General features: G+C 33.5%; 1 long non-coding RNA gene across 1 annotated transcript; it reads right to left on the bottom strand.

The window, feature by feature from the left end:
* Positions 1 to 207: 207 nt before the first annotated feature.
* On the bottom strand, positions 208 to 6,374 carry LOC142348632 (uncharacterized). The gene is made up of 2 exons (XR_012760763.1): positions 6,270 to 6,374; positions 208 to 666 (listed from the first exon to the last, which is right to left on the bottom strand). It is a non-coding gene; the product is annotated as an uncharacterized LOC142348632 (long non-coding RNA).
* Between the last annotated feature and the right edge of the window lie 1,142 nt (positions 6,375 to 7,516).

Below are 7,516 nucleotides of genomic sequence, written 5' to 3'. Positions count from 1 at the left end.
TTTTGTTCGTTATGACAATGAGCTGTGTTTGAAAGAGATCACACAATACGGATTTTCTTCATGTATCCAGTTCAAACCAGTTCAATCCGATAAGGAAATAAAGCGAAGAGAAAGATATAACTCTAAGACCTGTATATGCAAAAATATGCAAACAATAATTTATATTGTGTGTTGCCCTTTGTACTGACGAGTTGAAATACCAGAAAATGGGGTTCGCAACATTTGATATTCAGCACAAGAAATACGTAGACACAGGTCACAGTAACAAATAATTTACGACTTAAGATCAATTTTCAAAACAAAACACAGTTATAATTGACTGTTCGATAATACTTAATGTAGAAAACACAATAATATGTTGGTTACTGTTCATAGCAATTTAATTTTGCAACAATTTGGTGGGTTATAGGAACAAAGTCGTTTTCTGCGTCTGCTGTAGATGTTCGCTGCTATGTTACTGTTTTTGCCCTCTTTTTCCTTATATCACCTGACTATAAGTCTTTGTGTTTACATATTTGTTCTGCTGAGCGAACTATGAGAGCTGAGCTCCAAAAACGCAGCTGCTGAGTAGATAAAACTTTATGGTGTGAAGGGAATTGTAGAAGCTTTGAATTTCCCCTCTTTGTTTGCATCCACAGCTGCTTTGTACACGGTGACCAAGCCTTCCTAAGCATAAGTTAGCAGCATTCAAAGTCGAATTTTTGCTCATCGTTTGCGAGAAATACGTCTAATGCTTCTCGGTTGCATTTTCGTTTTTTATTTAAAAGCAATTTAGAAAATTATCTTGACTGAATTTTTATCGCTTCTGAATTCACAGATGATTGAACGCTTGATATGGATTTGATGTGCTTCGATCACAATAAATTAAAAGGGCATATAACATTATTCATATCGCGGATCAAAAAGTGCGGGCTCGAAACAAAAAAAAACTGTTTTTCTTGGTTGTTTCTTCTTTTGAATATATCTGGCCTGATCAAAATGGTACCACAATGTTTGCCAGGCTATATTCCATTGCTGCACAGTCTTTATTACAAAAAAAATTAGGGTATTGCTTAGACATTATTGCAATATAACTACGCAATTTCAGTGATTGTTTTTCAAAAAACCGTCATTCTTTAAAAAAATTTTAAAATTTTTAGAAGTTAGGGAAAAGACAATTTCATGGAGTGAAGTAAGCCTCTTCCATTCTTGAGCGCTTCACAGGGATCTTCTGTCACGTGCCATTATTTTTCGTTTTGTTTCTTCCGAGTTGTTTAGTTTTCAATCATCACCTATGAAAGATTTCAAAGAATTTTTTCCAGTGGTCCTGGACAGTAAAAAGAGCTCATGGAAAATATCAAATATCAGGTAAATTTTTATGATGGGCGCTATTGTTTGATTTTGGAAGCAATTTTTCTTTGCGTTGTCGGAGGTTTATGTTGCAAAACAGATGTATGCTTCACAATTTAACTCACTTATGACAGAAACTTTGATGGAATCTGTCACAGAGCCCCAGACATCATGCTGCAGAATGTGACTAATGCATGGTGCAAAGATGTTGCTTCTATGTTGATGAATTCTCTCAACTGTGGTCTATATTTTGCCTAACATATTAGTGAATGGTGCGCTCACAACGTACGTTGAAAAAACTTCCTCGCCAGAAAGATTGAAAACTCGCCGTACTTTTAATGTGCTTTCTGAAACGGTCTGATTCACAACAGAGTCAAGTTAGAGGTATATTTTCACTCGATTCTCGGAAAAATCTACAACTAGGCGTTTCATTACAGTCTAGCACCCCTACCAAATTGGGACAGACAATTCGGCCCATTTCAATGTCGTGTTGCCCAAAATGTGCCATAAATCATGTAAAACTGACTTCATATGTGAAATATGGTTACCAAACATTTATTTGGAAATTGTTTCAACCGGTCAATTTGTTAATTTGGGTTTTCATGACAAAATGTTAACTTAAGATCTCTCAAAATACAACTACAATATTCCACAGTTTTCCACAAGCTACGTCCCCTAGGATCCACAAATAACCAATTACTCGATATGGTCAATAAAGTAGCTACTAAACAACAAAATGAGCCGAAAGTGCTAGAATATACAAACTACGTAGTGCATAGTTATACAACCCACAGTTAGAAATTAGCTTTTGTATATTATACATTTGATTATGTAATGCATATTTAATTAAAAGAACAACGACATCGAGATAATTTAAACATTTAGCAAAATCGTTGATTCCTTTGCGTCCTACTTTATAAAACAGTTTTTGTTTTCTGAGTCATGGAGCCGCTCATTTGATTAAAAAAATTTAGATTTTTTGCTGCATGTATCTATCAAATAAGTTAGGAAAGAAAGAAATTTTTATGGAGGTCAGAAGACTCTTCCGAATATAATTTTAACAAAAGGCATAGTTATAAAATAAGTATTGGCTGAATTATAATGGGCGCTCATTTGATGAAAAGTAATTGTTCTCTTAATTGCTGAAAAAGCCCTCTAAAAATTCATCTGAAATTATTAATTTCAAAAAAATGCTTTGTATGACAAGTTATCAGTAAATAATAATTTCTGCAAAATCCCTGTTTGAAACGTGTTGAGTGATTATTTACTTCTAAAAAACCCTTCTGCATGAAAAGTGATCAGTAATTAGTTCATAATTCTGCCTCAGCTATTTGAACTCAAATTTCAAAAAACTTAGTTAAGTTCCGAGAAATATAGCTAAGTTTTTCGAAACTTTATTCCTGTTCATATAAAAAACAACATTTATTCTGAAAACCCCTTCAAATATATGTCATAGTTCACATTTCACGAGCATCAAAAATATACTGCTGTTTCACGAATAATATACTGCTGTTCCTTGAATATCATAAATAAAAGTAATGCAGATCAGTGAGCACCTAAGGTGGAAGTTACAGTTTATTTGAGTTGTTCTTTACTTAGGGAATTAAATTTCTACTATTTTTTATAATTTGTATCAATTGCCTGAACAAATTAGCTATTTCACTGTACGTCATTTGATTTGATTCTTAACTCAGGAAAGGTGATGGTCGATCAGACCATCACCTTTTTATCTAAGCACGATGAAAAATATTCGGATTTTGATTAGTTCTCACAGATAATATAAGAAAATATATCATTCGAAATTATTATCGAAACACATTATTCGAAATTGAATTTTTGGATTCGGGCTGCAAGAACAACCAGTTTTGAAGATGCTAGAGATTCGTGCCGTTTTAGCAGATTAAACGCCAAAAATATTAATTCAAGTTATTCAACAAATGGTCATATGCTTAAATTTGGAATGTGGATCCAATTTTTGTCACATATTCCACGAACTAAACCACGAAATTTGTGCAATTTATGGGAATCTAGTTCAAGTTCCATTTGGTAGGTGCTGCAGTATGTAATGTTTAATAAATCAAGCAAAGTTGAAACTATCTGCCGCTAGCCAAATCAGCTAGTGCGTGACATTCAACTAAGTGTTTCATTAAAATATTAACCGCTAGAAAGTAAATATTCATGTCCGTAAATTTGCTAAGCACTGAAGACATCAGGCAAAACGTTAACCCAAAAAAAATCAAATACTGTCTGACTCAAAAAATAATAAAAGGATGTCTCAATATTTAGGTTAACCCCTGAAAATGATACAATATTGTAAAATTCAAAAGAAAACGCAAACCGGGACAGGAATAAGCTGAAGAAAAGATTTACCTTCTTTTTGAAAAATTTCACTTTTGAATCAATAAACTTATTGCTGTATACCGATATCGGTTATCAAATTCATTTATTGATCTATTGTTTGCCACTGAGAATTTTATTTACCCAATATTTGGCATACAACAGCAAAAAAAATAACAAAAACAGGGCAAAAATATAAAACTCTGCCTAATTCTGAAAGAGAACGGTGTCGCAACGCCTAAAATCACATGATCTGAAATTAAAAAGTATGTTCAGTTACCCAACTGAACTTTTTCAGTTAGGAAAATAAGTGTTGTGAAAATTTACAAATGAACCAAAAACAACACAAAAATGGGCAATTTTGCACAAAAACCTTTAACCTTTTTATGAAAAATTTGAAAATTTTGAATGAAAACTCGTAGTACCAAATTCATGAAGCCGATTTAAAAAAGTCTACCACAAAGATTATATGCTATCTTATACGACAGAGAATTTGACCTGTTTTTACTTAGAATAAGCTAAAAGTTGACAGAAAAAATATAAAGAAGTTACAAGTTCAAAAAGCAACTGAATTTTTCATAAAGCAAATACACTTAATGACATAAGAGACGTTAGATAAATACCGAGTGCCACACGAAGATTCATTTAAGCCTCCTGAAGAAGCCATTTGGATCTTGAATGGTCATACTTTGTAATCATTCTGCAAAAAAGAATAACAAACACATGAGGGCAAAACAGAATAACTCAGTTGAAGTTTACTAAAAGTCGTCTTCAAAGCCATTAAAACCATTAGGTTCTCTGAAAATATACTATATCTACAATTGATCTCCTTTTTACGTAAATGGGAAAACCATTAGTGGAGCCGTCAATAAAATATTTGTCATTAATTAACACAAAAAAAAGCAAAAACTTTTGAAAAGGCAGCTCCAGAAAAAACTTTGAAATTTCTTATTGTAAGAATCCAAGATAATGTCAAATCTATCCCTGATTTTGCCGCATGCGCACCAAACCATTTAGGTGTTCCAAATTTTTGCGAGTTAGACCAATTGTTGAGTGAAATACTTATTAAATAAACTATGCTTTTTGTATAATTATCAAATGAAATTTGCAAAAACCGGTAAAAATTCAATTCCAGAAGACTTTTATATGGCGACAAGTGTCATTTAATTCTCATTTGGAGTTTAAAACGATTTTATCTGAGGTCTCTAGGTCTCTGTTTTTGGCTAACTTAAACACACTGGACCTAAAACGCACATTTTGAGCAATTTTTGATGAAAAGTCTGATTTTTAATACTTTTTTCATGAAAAATTTTAGCTAAAGAAACTCTAGTCAAACAATTCAGCAACTATTTCCTACCTCAAATGGAAACAATAACACTTTTCCGTTAAAAATGTTACCTTATTTTGTTTTTTATTAGGAAAATTGCGCCAAATTTTAGCAAAAAATACTGAAAATGTGAATAAAAACTGTCGAATATTCACAAAACTTTAAACCTCCTTAACTCCGGAAAAAAATTCGATTTTTAAAACTCCATATTCAAAGATATACGTGCTTTTTATTGATGCCACTCACAACTCTCTACAATGAATATATCGATGAGCCAAAATTGACGGAACAAAAAAACCCATTTGAATATAAATTCCTCCCTCCCCACTAAAATGGGGGTCGGAAAAGAAAAGTGTGTTTTATTTACAGTTTACTGTGGCATACAAAAGTAGGGTATCAATTTCAATCTAACTTATTTAATAAACAAGTTCTTAGCAAAATTGAAGAAAATTTGGTAAAAAATTACGGAAAATGTGAATGAAAACAACAGAATTCACTCTACTTTTCTCAAAAGTTTAAACCTCGATAAATCCCTGTGGAAAACGGAAATCAAAAAAAAAATTTCTAATTCCTACTTTCTTATCCTACGCTGGACGAGCTTTCTAGTGATACCAGTCTCAACTCTCTCTGATGAATATATCGATCGGCCAAAATTGTCTGAACAAAGAAAACCATTTGAGTGTCTAGTTCCTCCCCCACTTGTGGGTCGGAACAATTAACATTTAGTTTCCATGATACGGAGGAAGTCGGTAGGCATTGTAAGTTGTTAATTGAGCAATGCATGAAGCATCCTTCTTTGCAGATGTCAGGATCCATCGATGGGAATCTGTGGCACCTTAATCGGGAGAGACTGAAGGCGCAATTACGCGAAATACGTTTTGAAAGAAAGAACGACTTCTACTTCAAATAGTCTTTCACCGATTTTTTTGACGCGTAAAATTCTTAGTGAAAAACTGATAGCAATAATATGGTTCACTTTTCAGTTCTGCCATTTTTTCATAATATCAATTCATATTTTTTTTTGCATTGACGATTTGATTTGAAGCTTCTTACTTTAGATTTTGTGCTTATTTTCATTAGATTGGGATCTTTTCCGTCTGTGCTCTGTAACTGCTCTAATATTATTTGCACCCCGCAGACGCATGTGCCAGATTTTTTACATAATGATTTACTATGGCAAGTGCTCTGTAACTGGAAGGGCGCATAACGTACTGGGGGGGGGGGGCACAAATGGAAAAAATCCTTAGATTGTTAGATTACCTTGAACCATCTTTACCTTTAGTACTGCATGCTCAATGTAATAAGGCAGCTCAGCTAAATTTGACCTGACGCGCACTTTTTGTTTTGGAAACCGAAATGACGAGCTTTTTAAAGATTTGCTTTGTGTCGTCATAGTGACGTCATGTTCCAGCAACCAATCAAATATCATTTGGTGACGTAATTGACGTCATAAGCTTTTTAGAGCACCTCAGCTGAAAATGTTTTCAGCGTTTCACGTTTCGTGGTGGTATAAATACCAACAAGAAACACGATTAAAGTACAGTTCTGTATTTCCAACGCTGTTCGTTCAGCGTTGATGTTTTCTTTTCTGTCAAATTTACTTCATACAAACACCATGATCAACTTATAGTTTAACTATCAAACTCAAAGTTTACTTCGACTTCCACCCGGTCACTCTGTGACCGGGAAAACCCCCGTCTGTGACTGAGCCCACTCCGAGCAAACCCGCCATTACCCCTCCAACAAGGGGTGCTTTGGGTTGGGGTGGATTCGGTCGCAGGCACCCAAACTTGACTGCTTTGATCGACGCTGAGTGTGAAAACTTTGCCAAAATAGTCGAGAGAAGTTGATAGTTTGGACTCAAATAAGGGGGATAAAAAGCCGGTTAGATATCTAATCAAAAATCAGGTCAGTACTTTATGTTCGTTCTCAAAATGTATTCCATTATACAGAACAGTAACTTTTGTTCTGAAAATAATACAAATTTTGTATTCAAGAGAATTTAAAAAATTATTTCCTTGCTGTTTAAGCACCAAAAGTGAAAACTCTGAAACACTCCGTTTCTGCGTTTTGAGAACTTAAGAAGTTCATATTTTCCAGTTTCTCAATTAATGGCATATGAGCGATCATTGTGCATGATTGCGGATTGTAAACTTCCAAAATTATTAAGATTCCAAATTTGCCTAATAACAAAAATTGCTGTATGTTACAGATGTATTGAGCGTACTGTACTATGAAAAAGTGAATCCCTTACAAGAAAAAACGAGATTAGCTTTTGAAGCTGTCTTCTATTAAGTTCATTCGAAAATCTAAATTCCGGCCATAAAATATAGAAAATCAACTTCAAAATTCTGAAAATTGATATTTTTTTAGTGCTTTTTGACATAACTCCCAAAAAATTTTTGCCGAAAAGCACAAGGTACAAAATCAATTTTCAAAATATTCAATTTGATCATTGATAATCATTTGGCTGAAATTTAAGTTTTCAAAAAAAACTCAAAAAAGCTTCGAAAAATATTCTCA

Source organism: Convolutriloba macropyga, chromosome 10 (assembly GCF_964194025.1).
Source record: "Convolutriloba macropyga chromosome 10, txConMacr16.3, whole genome shotgun sequence".
In the NCBI taxonomy this organism is placed as follows: Eukaryota; Metazoa; Xenacoelomorpha; order Acoela; family Convolutidae; genus Convolutriloba; species Convolutriloba macropyga.
The sequence above is the reverse complement of the archived record's forward strand: the minus strand, read 5'-3'. Positions and strand labels throughout refer to the sequence as shown.